The 16,316-nt window shown below is 39.8% G+C and overlaps 1 pseudogene; it reads left to right on the forward strand.

The window, feature by feature from the left end:
- The first annotated feature begins 2,641 nt into the window (after window positions 1–2,641).
- LOC146584594 (uncharacterized) lies at window positions 2,642–11,805 on the forward strand (annotated as a pseudogene).
- Window positions 11,806–16,316: the final 4,511 nt, after the last annotated feature.

A 16,316-nucleotide genomic window follows, 5' to 3' on the forward strand; every position in this document is an offset into this window, starting at 1 on the left:
CATTTGATCATTGTCTCTTAAAAAAAATAAATAAGACTGAATTCTTCAGTTGCTTTCCTTGGTGTCATGGATTAGGATTTGGCATTTGGGTTTTTTTTCAGTTTCAGAATATACATGTAAATGTAATACTGACTAGTAGGAGAAAGAYTGTGTACAAGTCTAGAAGGAAAGCACTTACAGGTACCCTAAAACAACCCTGCTGGATTCAGATTACACTTCTTTGGATTACACTTATCTATCTTTATCTGAATGCCTGGTTCAACCAAGTCTACCAAACTGGTCAGGAAATTACATGAGAATGAAGTTATTCCACAAGATTTGATATTTCCTGTTTCTGGCTGGGACAAAAATACTTCATTTTAAGCTAGGAAACCTTGCTCCTGGCTAAGTTYACTCACACATTTTGCTGCTTTTAGCCACTGAATGGCACTTCAGATGCTGTCTGTTTGACCAAATGGTGCTAAGAGATGACCACGTGTTTCTGTTACATTTAGCTAGAAAAATGAAATGTGAGCTTAGTAATTATATTAAGAATTATAGGAAGAAACTGAAGAACCTTTTAAATATACTTATTTTAAGCTTTCCTAGCATATTTATACAAAGTTTTGGTGAGTTTGTATCTGGAGCATCAAGACCGCACGCAACATGAGAACACTGCTGCATCTGACACTGCAAAGAAAATACACAAGACTTGCTACAGGCAATGTCAGAAAATCAAAAGCTATTAAGAAGGGATTCAAACAGGGGGATACCCCCCCCTCAGTATTTCTCATGCCCTGAATTTCAAAAGGAGCTGCGGATCACTGAACTGGGGCAGATGTTACACTTCTAGAGGTGTCTCTTTTCAGCTTACAACAAGAGATCTCAGAGCGTTCCCATCATTTTAGAGCACACTGATGATTCATACCTAGTTACACGGCAATATTTACTAAGCTCTCAGATGAGAGTAGGCAGCTGCCAAGCACTTTTTCCCTTGCATAAGGATTATCTCCAACTTGAACTTCCACCCCACCACCTACTCATTCTTTTCACAATTTCATAATCAGTGAATTAGGACATTCCATTACATTTTTGGAGATTACAGAAGAAAGCAACACTGAAGAAAGAAAGAAAGAAAAGATTTCAGTGGAACAACTTCTTTTTCAAAGTAATAAAGTAAAATCAAAGAAACAGAACATTTGATTTATTCAGAGCCAATTACAGTTTTAATGAAAACAGACTTAGCTGGATGGTGGGTTCATCCCTGTTCAAAAGGGGCCAAAAACCTCAAGCACGTTCACTGGGCTCTGCATACCTATTGGTAGGGTTTTGTGCTTTTTCAGAGTACTGTATACTTCCAGTAGGACATACTACAGGCTCTAGTGAACTGCTTCACATTTCAGGAAATACCACAAGATTTTTTATGTATGAATGTTTAGGAGCACTGATTTACATTTCTATCAGTTGCTCTAGAAAAACAAATACTCTGCTCTGCTAAAACGCAAGTGATCCAGGCAATGGAGCACGACAAGCTGGCAACTGCTACAAAGCCCACTGCAAACACACACACACAGATACACTGGCTAAAAGCTAGCAGAGCAAAACCTTTTTCTAGATACACTGCTGCTGAGCTCGTAGAGCTGATGCCCGGAGGGCTTTGGTTGCCAAGACTGCCTGCCCTAAGAGCTTTAACAATAAAGCAGCATTTACTGCATCACTTCAGTCTTACAGGTCCAAGAGTCTTCATTTTTTCCCAGCTATATCAACTGATTTAGTAAACACTGTTACTGCTGTCTACAAACCCATTTTTTCTTGTGTGCTTTTAAATATACCTATCCCAAGCATATTGTATACCCTTCTCATCTAAAAGGCATTACCTTTAGAGGCCACTCACAGGTCTGCGTGAGCCCCACATCTACAGGAACTATTTTACTACTTATTATTGTTTTCCCTGATGTGAAAAAGGAGCATCAAATGTAACATGTTAAATACAACAGAATCCAGCCCTTGTTGCTACATGGCAAAGGATATCAACCCCCAGCCTTTTTTTTTTTTTTTTTTTTTTTGCCCTCATCCTGTGTTTGTCATATGCAATACTCACCTTTTCCTTTGCTACTAGCATAGCGCCAAATCCTGCCAGCTCAGGTTACTGCTCTCTCCACCTGGCACTTTTCTCTAAGCTACACATTGAGGCCCCCATGTAGCATTTCATCTCCTAGAGACCAAGCGGTCTTTTATCATGAGAGAAACAGAGATGGAAGCAGCAATGAATCTGAGGGAAACAGGGTTAAAAAGCATTATGAACTACTGGCTTTGTGCTTCGTGGTGTTTTTCAGAGAAAAAACTTCAGCCAAACTGAACAGAGGAGTGGTGTAAGTACTGCGACATTTTAAAGCTCTAGAACCCACCACAGTTTTAGCTGTAGCTCATTAAAAAATTATGATAAGAAAACAAACAAAAAAAAAAACAAATCACAGAGCAAGGGGCTCTAATGAATGCGGTGTGAAGCTTTGCAGAGGTCCATATCTTCCTGCTTCCCCATCAGATGAAGTTGATTGATATAAAGTGCACATCCACGTGGTTTTTTTCCTTCCCCTACAGTGCCGAACAGCAATGAAGTAGCAACRCATGACTCCCGGCAGCATCCAGGCCCTACGGGAGAATGGATACCTGCAGGAGCCCCATGGGCACCAACAACGAGTTTCATACCTTGGCRTCCTGTTTGCTCCCGAGGATGCGGGTTTTACCCACACTCCCTCTTCTCTTTGCACTGGTATCTCTCTGTGTAAACATGCCCGCTGCAGTTGCCCAGGAATCAAATAACACATGCGAAGAAACAAAGATCCTCCAAGGAATCCCAGACTTAACAGTCCTGATGGGAAAAATATTCCATTATCCAGTGCCAGTACGCGCCTTTCAGGGAAGGATAACTGAGTGCAAGGTAAAGCTATTAAATGCACTTCTCAGTACAGTCCTGCATTAAGTGGGTATTCACTTTAGTTTTAAAATGAACTCATTAAAAATCTCCTTCTGGGGAAGTACCTCAGAATTRTATTATAAATGATTAGAAATTATGGTAAAAATCTAACCACCATTCGCTTCAGCTTTGCCAATGTAACAACTATATGCTAAACAAATATACAAACCCCTAACACCACATATTTTACTCATGTGCAGTCTGAAGAAAGCCGGGCCTTAAAAACATACAGTAAACGTTGCTGTTAAATTTAAAGAAAAAAAGCCACAAAACAAGAACTATATGAAAAAAGAAGCGCTACTGTGCTAGTTTCAAGACTTTTTAACATAATGTTTGTGTCTGTTTCTGGCCTTCTGTCTTTTCTACTTAAAATTTCAATATATAAAACAACAGTAGTAATATCTGTCCTTTTACTTCTGCTCATCTTCTGTCCTTTTATGGAACAGGTCACTTTAGCCAGTGGTGCAGATTTGCCAAAATGGTTGGAGTTCAACCCCAAAACAACAGGCTGCAAGGAGTGCCAATGCCAGGGGAAAGCAGGAAATACCTTCTAAACATAGTTGCCTCTGGGAGGACACGCACTCAGAAAACATCAAGAGCCACTGTAAAATTCACCATCCACGTTCAAGACAGCATCCTGTTCCCAGAAGAGGAGGGCACCTGCAACCACGTGCCAAACAGCTCTTAGTGAGCACTGTTAGCTTCCAATGGCTTTTGCCCAAACCAGTGAAAACAGATGGGTACTGCCCATCTGACATGAGACTTTGGAGGGGGGGGTTGTCTGTTTTTTGAGAAAACAAAACATAGGCAATGAATTGTCACTGTGAAACTAAACCRTTGTCATGATCCAGCAACCCTCACCAGAACGGAATGGGATACTGCAGCATAGCCAGTAAGAGGAAGGTTTGGACTAAGAGGTGAGATTTTCCTTGTGTCCTGCGTGTATGCAAGATGACACACTAAATTCAAACATGTACCTTCACAAAGAGGGAGGTGGACAGATGGCTCTTAACTGATGCAATTTRGGGTCTTTCAGTATCGGTCCTGACAGGTATGGGAAGAAAGTTCCTGTCATTTCTGTTGAAATCATTCTCTATACTGCAGTGGAAAGCCTACAGCTACAGGAACGTCTCTATATTGTGTGCATGATGACAAAGTATCTCTATTTGGATTCTTCCTTCATAACCCTGTTGCAATACGTGAATCTGGTACACAGAGGCTTGCAGAACTTAAAGGTAACGGCTGAAGACACTGGATTTATCAACTCCATGGTGAACCATTACGTAGGACTCTACTGGCCTGTGAAGTGTGAAGGGTTTGTTGCACTCCACCAATTCATTCAAGTGCTACAACACAACATTGATCCACACCATCTCTCACAGCTGCTAGGATATGAAATTGCAGGCTGGAGAATACTTAAGAGAGGTGGCTACGAGAGAAAGTCTCCAAGACAACAGCATAGACAGCTAATGATCACACCAACACCTACACTGGAACCAATTAGAATTACACCAAGATCAACTGGAGGAGATGCTCCCAATCCTTTGGCATCTGCTGTGCTCAGSAGCTTACTTGCACAGCTTGTGCTATCACCTGTTCAGAGTTTAGCATCTTTKTATGAGGAGAGTATAACAACTGCAAGTTACAAGATGCAGAATAATATCCATCTCAGAAGTCAAGAAAGTTTAGTGACCTTAGAAATAGACTCATCGTGGAACCTGATGACTGACCACCAGTATCCTTTAGTTTTGGAGACTCCCCTAACACTCCAGATCTTTCACCTTCACTGATTATTAAAACATTTTCCTCCACTGAACTGAAAGTGCTGCCTTACTAGGGCTTCTGGCATGTCCTTGCTGTTAGAGCAGCCAGGGCCTCACGTGCCTGAGACAGACTCATATTTCCTGCCTGGTAAATCAGAAATATCCAGATTCCTTCTCCTACAGGAGATCTCTTCAAATACAGCCCAGTTTCCTAGGCCTGCATACACCTTGATGATAAGCACATTTTATGAATGGCCTTATAGCTCAGCCGAGGCAATGCCTTCCAAGACAGAATTTCACGTACCTTTGCCAGAAACAATGTCAATGTCAGAAGTGGCAATTACAGTGATCAGGAGAAAAGCCACTTTCTAGAATTCAAAAGGCTTTCTACTGCATCTCTCTCTCTCTAGAAACACTACCATCAGAATTCCCAAACTGTTCAATAAGAGCGACAGCTCCATCTGATTTCACATTTCCCATGGACRACATATTTCTACTTTTGCCAGGAAGTAGTAGTCCAAGCCAAGAGTTAATTAATGCCTACAAACAGTTATCTAGGTCTCTTATGACTCTCCCACAGCCTTCCATGACAGGCTTCCATTTACTGAAGGAAAAAGCACAGCTCCTTCCATAATCCACACAGAAACACAGACTCTCCGTCTCAAAATTAATTTCAGTCCTGTGTCCTCAGTATGTTTTGCTAACATTTTATGCAACATTTTCCCTAATGAGGCTGAAACATCTTATGAACCAAGTGTGATAATTCTGTCCAGTCCTGATAATGCTCCAGTTCTTACTCTGCCCATAGACTTTTCTAGCTTTGACATCTCTGAGCTATCCAGATCAACAAATACACTTGCTTCCTATGACAGCAGCATGCTCACAACACAGATTCTGTCTGCAAGTGGCACAAAGTGGCACAAAGGATTTACATTCAGACAGAGGTCTTGGAACAAGAATGATTTTGCCAAATGTCACTGAGCCTACCCTGGTATCAAACAGAATGTCAAACCTCATCTCTGAAGCACCTTTGGTGACTTTATTTAATGCCACTTCTCATCTGTTCAGCAGTATACCGGGTATGTTTAAGATCTGACTTTTCATTCATGTTGGTTTCTGAAGTATGAGTTAACATAAAAAGGATTGGTTCTGYTCCAATTCTTGTGAGCTTATACACATAGCCAAAACACTATCAACCTTGCCACAATAGTTTTGATCTGTTCTGTCAAGACTGTTCTTCTGCAACTGCACAACATCACTACACTTGGGATATAGCCACAAAAGCATCCCACATAAGAGAAAATATTTTTTCCACTAATCTTGATACAAGTAAGAACAYAGCTGAACTATCAGGCCCAGCTTTGACCATCCTGTCTAAAGAAAGATGTGGGCCTGTTGCAAGAGCTCCAAAGGAACAGGAAGATGATCAGAGGTCTAGAAAATATGACATATGAAATAAGCTGAAGCATTCAGTCTGGAGGACTGAAGGAAGATGCAGGTTTATGTAAAAGCTTGCTGAAAAGATGAAAGAAATRTTCTCAATATCCACTGGGAATTGAAGGAGCACTAATGCCCTTAAATTACAGTTAAGCTAATGTAATTCAGACATAAGAAAAACTTTCTGACAGTAAGGATAGTAAAACATTAAATGAGGTTGCTCAGGGAACTCTGTGGAGGTTTTTAATGACAGGATGGCAAATATTTATCAGGAAAGACTGCAAAGGAACAAACTAGACATCCTTTACAGTCCTCCTCCTCCTCCTCCTCCATGAATCTGTGACTCAGGCTTAAGTATTTGCGGGACTACAGAGATGTTATGTTGGTAGGATGAGTTGGGTAAGTTTACAGGACAATAGCTTAATCAATTTATATTATGAATAGGCATTGTAAAAGAAGTACACTAGGCATATCTTAAATACTTGAGAATAAGTGTAGACATTCAGAGCCAAATAGCTTCTCCAATCTGAAGTGAACTGATTGYCCCTATTTTTCACATATTGGCTCATAATGGCCCTCACAGAACTATTGTTTTCTAAAGCTTGCACTAGACCTAATATTAAGTCTACATCCATAATGCAAGATGGTGGTCTGAAACACTTACATCTGAAATCAGGTGCCCAAGCAAACATCTGTCAAAGCCCACAGACAGACAACATATTCCAAAAATGATATTGCCATTGAAACTCTTGCAAACACGGTCCATTTGGAGATTTTTTTCAGAAGTACCTTTCTACCAGGTGAGAGAAGCCACTAGGACAAAGTATTCAAYCATTCTCTAAAGGACAGTCTGAACATTACCAGTCAGGAAAAAATAACCCTGTTATCTTTTTCTTCAACTCTGCATTCATCCCATCTACAATTTCACCTRATGATTAAAGCGATCTCTGATATCGATTTACAAACCAATAACAAAATAAATGCCTAACATTTACATTACCTTAGGCTCTCAATATATTTTACAGTATTATTAAATCATTTTTTCAGTACAATATTCCCTACTGCAGTGGCTAGAAAGTTATGACACAAACTAAGCAATTGCCAAAGCCTACTGAAAGACAATGCAATCTCACCACGGTATTCCTGCTGAAGAGGCTTGCCCATTTACTCAAAGCCTRCAAAGCAAATCAGTGGCAGAGCTGGGATTAGGAGCCAGCTCACTTCACCGCCAGACATGAGATAAGACTCCATAGCATGAGGCTCTCAGATACATATCCCCTTCTTCTCTAGCTTCCTTCCCATGGTCTTTGCTATGCTGACAGATGCTGGCAAGGAATTTTTAATTACGTGCCATCAGGGCTTTTAAACATTCCCAACTCTATAGCAAATTATTAAAATTAGAACTCTTTTGCATAAATCTAAATCATCTTTTATCTAGCACTATAACAAATAATCTTTTCATTTTCACAGAACTGGTTCAGAGGCTACCGCCATCTCACCAGGACACAAGCACCTTGCTATTTCCCACATACGAAACGCTACAGTCCACAGAAACTGCATGGAGTCATCCTTCATTTTCTGTTTCACAAGAGCTTCCAAACATAACCAGAGGTAAAATACAAATCCAAACCTCCCACACACAGCCCACAACCAAACCCCAGATCTCAGTTTGTTGAATGAGGACAAGACTGAAAACTTTAGTCTTCCTAAATGAAGATTAGCTCATCGCTTCTGTGCTCATAYTTGTGAATGTAGCTGACATCATCCTTTTTATTCTCTTTGTTAGACATCTGTGACCTCCTGTACTAGAACCCCTGCAGCTTTAAAACTATTATAATCTAAAGACTCATGCCCTTCTGAATTAATCCCTGCTTATTAGGGGAAGTAGGGTTTTTTAGGCATTAAATAGTTTCTAAAGGGGAAGATAAGATTAGGACACCCCCTCACTAGATCTTGCAAATCAGGCCCTATCCCAAAGTGTTAAAAATATAATTGAATGAGATAGTGAAGTGGCAGGAARAAGGGAACATTTCTGTCACAGGTTGCAGGAACTCCCTGGGTCCTCATCTTTTTCCTAATTCATCGAGTTTGTCAGCAGGCTTTAACTAGAAGTCACAGAGAGAAGTGTTTTTTTTTTTCTCCCAAATTTGATACCACGTTTTAACATCTTACAGCGTACTTGGTTTGCTCTCATATATTCTTAGAAACGCTTCAAACAGGGGAGAATGTCCAGCACTCAAAGTAACACTGCCCTACTAGGTAGTACACCTGCCATCTCCACAACTGGGGTGATGCTGAGATACCTAGCGTTCACCTGATTAATCTGAAAGTATTCTTAATGCCAGACATAGCTCAATGGTAAAATAAAACCAAACATTTTCATAAAATTCCCAAGCAAGAAATTCATTTTTAGTGTATGGAAAGCAGAAGATGAAACAGTAACAAGCTTTAATAATTATCTGTTTCACATTCTGATAACTGAGCATTCAGCCACCAGAGCTGAAACAAATTCTTCACACTGGTGAGGACTGCTCCTACTAATTCTAGGTAGTGTTCCTCCAGGAATTGTATCTGTTTCCAGAGAAGATACTTTCTCTGGAAATAACGGAGTGCTGTGTTTTTTGATCTCAGTTTGTGCAAACAAATTGCCTGGCATCCCTGTAAACTTAATGTTGGGAATGAATGCAAGGCAGGATGAGATCTGATGACAGCCCTGCTAATGAAATATCTGCATTAGAGTCTTTGATACATGAAGTCGCAAAGTATCATGCAGTCTCCTGCTGAGTAGCTTTAGACAGTGTAAGGCAGTAGACTGTCAGTAGACCACGCAGGTCTACTGCATGGTCTACTACCATAGAAGGTAAGGCCTTTGATTTTACATAAAGCTTTCCATAACACACAATTCAAAACCAGAGAATTTTAAGAACCTTACAGTAATAGAAAGGAACACTGAACTTACTCTTCTCAATCTGAAGCATTARAAATAAGCCATTCTTGACTGCCATTATGAAGCAGATAAATAACTTAAGTAGTATGTTGTGATATTGCTGTGCAAACRTTATTAGATCAAAACATTATTGTTTAGAAAGGCATTATATGAGGCCTGCCTAATATATTAGGCTAGGAAGAACAGTTACATACATTTGTATGTGATTAAATAAATCACTTCTGAATATGCTTCTATTTAATTGGAGAAAGAAGTTTAAAGGTACATACAAAAAAAAAAGCAAACAAAATTCTAATCAAGAGCTAATCAAGGACAATGCTTTACAATACCATTGTAAGCTGAAGTTTCAGTAAAAATGAGGTGGTTAAGACCAGAATTTCCCTTATCAATTCTCAACATCTCCCATCATCATTTGCAGGTCAATGGTTTTGTGAGGAGATTGTCACACACATTAAAAAAATACGTCACCCATTCAGTTGGCTGCAGGCTACAAAAAAGACAATAGTTGAAGTGACTTGCTCCTGACTTACTAGACACTCARAATTTGGTATCAAACCATATGAAGCATACCTGTATTTTTCCAAATCAGACACCAAGACATACAAATGATCAGAGGAGAATCTCAAAAGCATCTGAAAAGATTCGAGTTTAGGTTTTAGTCTTAGATATTCTAGAAACAGATGAATTCAAAGCTAAAATACAGAAAATAAACAAAAAAGCTAAATTATCTTTCAGAAAAGGAGAGTACTTTACTGGACTTTAGGTAGTTATCGGTCATATATTTCAATTTAAGTCTCCCAAGGTACAGTATGCAATCTCTATYTAAGGATGCTACAGTAAGTCTAGATTATTGACACATTTGCATGAAAAATAGTCTGTATCATCTTCTACCTTGTTACAGAGTCATTTGGGTTGTGGCCAATTATTCACTTTACAAGAAAGAATTATTTGTGATATACAACACAAAAGAAAATAACAGAAAAAAAGCAGTGAGGAGAAGGAAGAAATCTATCTAGCCTGAGTAAGATCCATGGGAGGTATTGCCTGTCAAATAGGAGTCTTAAGGGCATTGTCACCATAGCTTGTAACTACTTACAGTAGCCTGTATTCCCTTAACACTTACACCTGCTACAAAGATGACAGAGCCAAACWCTGAGCAGTGACAGACAATAATAACAAGAGGCAATGGCCACAAAMTGCATCTCCAGAGGCTTCAGCCAGACATCAGGAAAACTTTCTCAGTGAGGGTGATGCAGCAGTGGCACAAGTCGCCCAGAGACACTGAGGAATCTTCAGCCTCAGAGGGTTTTAAGACTCAGCTSGGCAAAGTCTTGCTTGACCCCCTTTAGCGCTGGTGACAGCTCTGCTTTGAGCGAGAGGTTGGCTAGGTGACTTCCCAAGGCCCTCTCTAGCCAACGTGCCCACAACCCTGGGAGGCTGACAAGATTTCTATAATATCATTCACTGTCAGACAGCTATTTTTTCCTCCTCTTTTTTTTTTTTTCCCCCCTTCCCTTAAAGGACAAGCAAACACTTTCCCAAAGGTTGTTCATTCAATTAAATCCGTAACAGCAACTATCAGATGCCTGTTCTTTTTTCCTATACCTGCCAATACATTTTATGAGGAGGAGGATGGCAACTCAACCCAGTTATCTCTGGAAATAATCCCAGCTGATGGCTCTCCACTGGGATCAGAAAGCTGGCTGCAGTTTAATGTGYGTCAGCAAACCATGCACGGCTACTCCCTCGACACTGATTTCCAGTACTCACCTCAGAAGTTTATTCTGTCTGCCACAGATGCAGGGGGACTGACAGCCTGGGAGACCTTCCCCACCGAGCTTCGGAGGCCCACAGGCATACCGTGCCACCTTTACACCATCAGAACAAAACACAGCTACTACTCTTTCCCRAGAGAGAGGAAAAGGATGAGCTTATTTTTAGAGAAGCTCTCCCTGTATTTGAACTCCAGCACTCCCAGAGACATCACAGTGAGCACTCTCAAACCTGGGTCCACGCTAATCTCCTGGTACAACAGATCACTGTGCACAAGTGCCAACAGATCTTCCAGCCGGTGTGCAAAAGATGAAATCCAGGAAGCACTAGAGAAACTGAGAGTGCCTGACGGAAACGTTAGCCTGTATTTTGTTCAAGCAATGTTACCAGAATACAAAATCAGTATCTTTGTCAGCGTCTCATATAGCGAAATCTGCTTTCTGCAAACTCATTCAACGGATCTTTCAACGGTACTGCGCCTACGTTTCAAGACGGGAATGAATTCAGGACTAGAAAGACCACGCCTGCCTTACCAGTCAGCCTTTGCCTCACCACCGTGCTGGCTCTGATATCTGCTGTTTACTCTGCTTGCAAATACCACAGGAAGGTTCTTGGATCCCAGACACTCACTTTTCAGAGACCCCCTCTCCTCCCCCGCCCCGAGAGCTACACTGATGTGGAAATGGATGCCCTGAAACCTCGCAAAGCACCTGTACCTGAGTGTGGGGGGTCACCCTCACCTCGGTTAGGGATACCACCTGCTGTAGCACCCTCKGCCCAAGAGCAGTGTTCTAGCTCAGTAAGACTGTCTCCCGTTATACCACCTTTCCAACCACCAAAATATCAAACTCCCACCACGTTATCAAGACAAGATAACTGGCCAGGATGACCATAGCAATATCCATGCACTTAAAGACAACATCTTCTAAATGATATTAAGAGCAAATCTACATAAAGACAAGWAGTACTGTACTTACTACTCAGGAAAAAAAAAAATCATTGATTTTACCATTCTTCAATTTAAAACAGAACACTCAATTAACACTAAATTGCTTAAGTTATGCCTAATGAAAAGAGGCAATATTAAAATACAGACTCCCTGAGTCATAAACACATTGTATTTTATGTTTGAGGCAGAACTGTCAGAAAGACCATCATAAAAGCCAATGTCCCAGTGAAATTCAAAGGCACTAGACACCCTTGAATCTTTCTCTTATCCTGGAAAATTAAACAAGTACTTTCCAAAAACGTATCCGGTAACGGTCCTTCTTTCGCAGGCGACAATTGTTTCTGTCCTCAAAATTTTGAAAWTTTTTTTTAGCATTTGAACCAAATGCATTGTAAGTAGCATTTATAAAAGGGAACATTAACTACTTAACATGAAACTCTTCTCTTCCTGTTAGGGAATTCRTATTCCTCTTACAAACAATACGTATACTGTACTTTTAAAATAGCATTTTAAAGTTACAGGTTTGCATTCTCTTAGTAGAACTGGCTCTCTGCTCTGCTTCCATCCCTGACAGTTAAAGAACTATAGTAGAAAAAACATAAAAGATAAAATTTCTTGAATTTTTTTTTTTTTTTAGAAGTGGAGTATCTCTCAATTTAATAGATTGACATATACAAATTTTAATCTACAACTTACAAATGTTGCTTTAGAACTGAAAAAAAAACAAACAAAACCAAAAAACCCACCACACCTTCCTTGAATCTTCTCTTTTCACATCGTACTTTCAAGGCATCACCAATACCACCACACAGAAAGGAAAGGAAGCACATACAGAACACCTTTTTTGCAGCGTGGTTGCAAAAGAACGCCACACCACTTACATTGCAACCCTGAAAATGAGAAACCTAGCGTTAACTAGGCTTCCTAAAGCAATCAGGGTTATGCAAACATGGCATATACAGAGCRCCTCTCCTCATCCTCAAAACAAGTTTTGAGGCACTGAGCTGAACTCAAAGGTGAATGTTTCAAGAGGCCCATTCATGCTGTCAGCTTCCTTTATCTTTGTTCTACATCCCAAATTCAYGACTGTTTATACTGCAGCTGAGCTCCACTGTGCTACAAGCCATATAGCTCCTTTTGTTGGGAAATCAAAGCATGAGCTGTAAYAGAGTCCACGCCAATCTCAAGATGTCATACAGAGGCTCCCAGAAGCTTCCTATATAAAGAATCTAAGCTGTCTAGGAACAAAAAATAACAGCATAGCCATCATGCTATGGTTATGCTCCTGCTGACATGTCATGTAGAGACAACCTATGGTTCTGATGAGCTCTGCAACTGAACAGTATGTATAAAGGCCACCTGTATACTGGGCAGGCTGGCAGCCATGAATGCTTCCCCAGCACAACCCGCAAGAGAGACGTGACTTCGCCCAACAAGAGAAGAACTGAGTGCTCCTACCACAAGGCCAGCGAGCAGGGCTGGATCCAGTTTGACAATCCGTGGGCGTGCCACGGCCAGTAAAACAGAAAGGGAATCCAGCCCAGGGCTAGGTCAGGCCATCTCATGGCCACTGGAGGTCGGGGGAGCACAGAGGAGAACCAAATGCGTTGTGCAAAAGAGAGGGATCTTGGTGTATTTAATGGGGAAACAGAACACTCATCTAAAGGAAATGAAGCTTTATATTTCTGCTACTCACAGAATGGTATATTTAAATTCATCAAAATCTTTTAAAAAAATAGAATAGTCTTACATTTTTTTTGTTATAATATTTTGCACCTGAAAGTATAATAAAAATCTCATGAAGAAGCCATGTCAAATGACACTGCTATGCTACATTCAAACAGAAGCTAAAGTACTAACTTCATGACTGAATAAACATTTGCTGCCATAAACAAAGTATTACATGAATGTKTGTCATATTTCTTGATACTTCCAACATACATACTTCCAAAATACACTAGAGCACTGGCATGGAAAGGGAGTGACAGCAAAAGGACAGAAAAATCAGGGTAGGGAAAAGAAGAGGATCTCTGGGAATGATCCACAACTGAGAGATAAGAACAGCTCTCCAGTGGTCCACATGTAYGTTATTGGACAGATAAACCGATACAGAAAACTGGGGGCCAGCAGGACATACCAACCGTAGTGTTGGCAGCCTCTGCGGCCTTGCCTTCCCTCAAGATTTACATCATGCTGCAGACCCCACAATAGTATAGTGCAACCAACAGTCACGACACAGAAAGGAAATCTGAACACCTTACAGCCACAAGCGGATCAAGAGCTACAGGACCAAGGAACTGGAACAAAACGAACTGTACCTGCATGTACAAGTACTTAATGCACCTCTAGCTGCAATATATTTGTGGGAACATGTGAATAGCCATAGCTGTTGGTATGGAAACATTGCTAAGGTATTATGTTCTTTTAGTGAATGTGACAGTAACAACTGGATTTACGTCTCCATGCATGAGTCAGTATCACTTGTCTGGGTTTATAGTGTTGAGTCATTTCTTTGATAAATACAAATTCCTTGAATGACTACTTCAATACCTTCCAGAAGTCAAGCAGCTAGGAACCACTTCCAAATTTTGATGTAAAAGTCAAAAAAGCAATAGTAATTTGTTGCAGCTGATAGCCTAGAAACAAGGTTGATAAATTAACTCTTTAGGGTGATGATGGTGTTGAGATGTAGCACAATAGGTATGATGGAATGTACCAGCACTACGCTGAATTTCCTTTCCCCGAAGGATTTAAACCCACAGAACAGACCTGCCAATCTTTATTTTATGAACTCCCTAAACAATTTAATTTACAAGCAAGAAACACCTTCGATTTCTTCTGCAAGCCCAGCTGCTGAAAGAAACCAGCCATTCTGGGGCTAAACTGCCCCCACTTTATGAGAACTCAGCAAGTAGCACTTCATACAGGTAACCAGATTGCTTTAAAAAGAAAGTGGAAGAGTAAGTTTAAAACAATTACCTAATTTAGAGGATTATTATGAAGCTTGAATTACAGAAAATTTCAATGCATGTCCTATCTCATATTTTATTAAGATTCAAGTACCTAGAACACAGGCACAAAATTAAGTATCTTGGAGAATTGGGCCTCTTTCCTTTAGCACTTAATATTCTTATCTAATAGRCACTTTAGAAGTGGAAAATATAAATCTGTAAACAAGCTAAATAAATACTTATTATAATGGCAAGTGCAGAATCTTTCTTCCTCTGTAATAAAATACTTAATTCCTGTGCATATTTAATGATTACAGTTGAATATTTATGGAACATCAGGAGATGCAAGACAGAATTCCCAAAGGCACAGACTGAACTCGTCAGTCACACTTCTCTATCTAGACTAGAAATAAATTACTTAAAACTGACATTTAAATACTCCTAGATTCCACACTTCAAATCTCCTTTAGTAAATAAAAGGAAAAAAAAATTAAACTGATAGGCAAAAAAAACTCAGCAACCCCTCTCCCCTCCCGCCCCAAAACCCTAATGACGTAAGAAATAATAATTCAATTGTAATAGTGTCCTTCAGAACRTTTCAGATATGATGTCAGCAGATGCAGAGATGCAGGACATCCTACTTTCAAATAAAACGTAAAATTAAAGATCCTCAGATTTAGGAACTTCAAATACTATACACTGCTTCTACAAAAGCCATATAAATTTAGAAAACATGACTAAAAGACAAAGTATCATGCAAGTACTCTACTATGTAATTATAYGATCGTAAGAGAAAATAGTTCTCAAATCATTTAACAGAAACCACATTTACTTTTTAACCGTATCACAGTAGCTAAACAATTACTTTCAAATGCTATTAAATACTKCTACTTTCACAGAGCTAAAAGACTTGGTTACCAATGTAGGCAAAGAACACTTGCATGATATTTGTGTTCTGATCTAGTCATCACCACCTATGGTATTAACAGTCTCAGATAAGAAATATGACCATGAAGCATACTAATTYAGTTTTAGAAAAAAGCTCACAGTAGGATGCTTAAACTAGAACCTGTCAAAGCTGTGGGACCTGTAGTGGTTCATACAAGCTGGAACAAAGCAATCAAGCCGACCAGAAGAAGGCTTCCGTAACTCTGCTGAATCCAAATGAAATGGAATTGGCTATTCTGAGACTTACTTTCTGAACTAGGTTTATTTCTATATCCCTTAGCTTCTTTCTGTTCTGTTCTACAGCTGGCATGTTGCAAGGATGCTACTTGGAGAGATTGGCTATTCATCTTTCCATAACTCATTCAAGGTAGCCCATTTGGAAGTCAATTCAAAATCTTACAAGAGATCAATTACCCACAGGCAATAACATTTTTCATAGTTTGAGAATTTTGTTGTTCATCAAAAGAGGTTCTACTAAAATAATAACAGTTTTAACACCAAATCATCTAATCTGTCATTCCATAGCCCTCGCACGTTCAGAATAAGTCTTCCTTTCATATTCAAAAAGCTCAGACCAAAAATGCAGGTGTTT

This window comes from Rhea americana, unplaced genomic scaffold (genome assembly GCF_003343005.1).
Source record: "Rhea americana isolate MKP2758 unplaced genomic scaffold, rheAme1 scaffold_91, whole genome shotgun sequence".
In the NCBI taxonomy this organism is placed as follows: Eukaryota; Metazoa; Chordata; class Aves; order Rheiformes; family Rheidae; genus Rhea; species Rhea americana.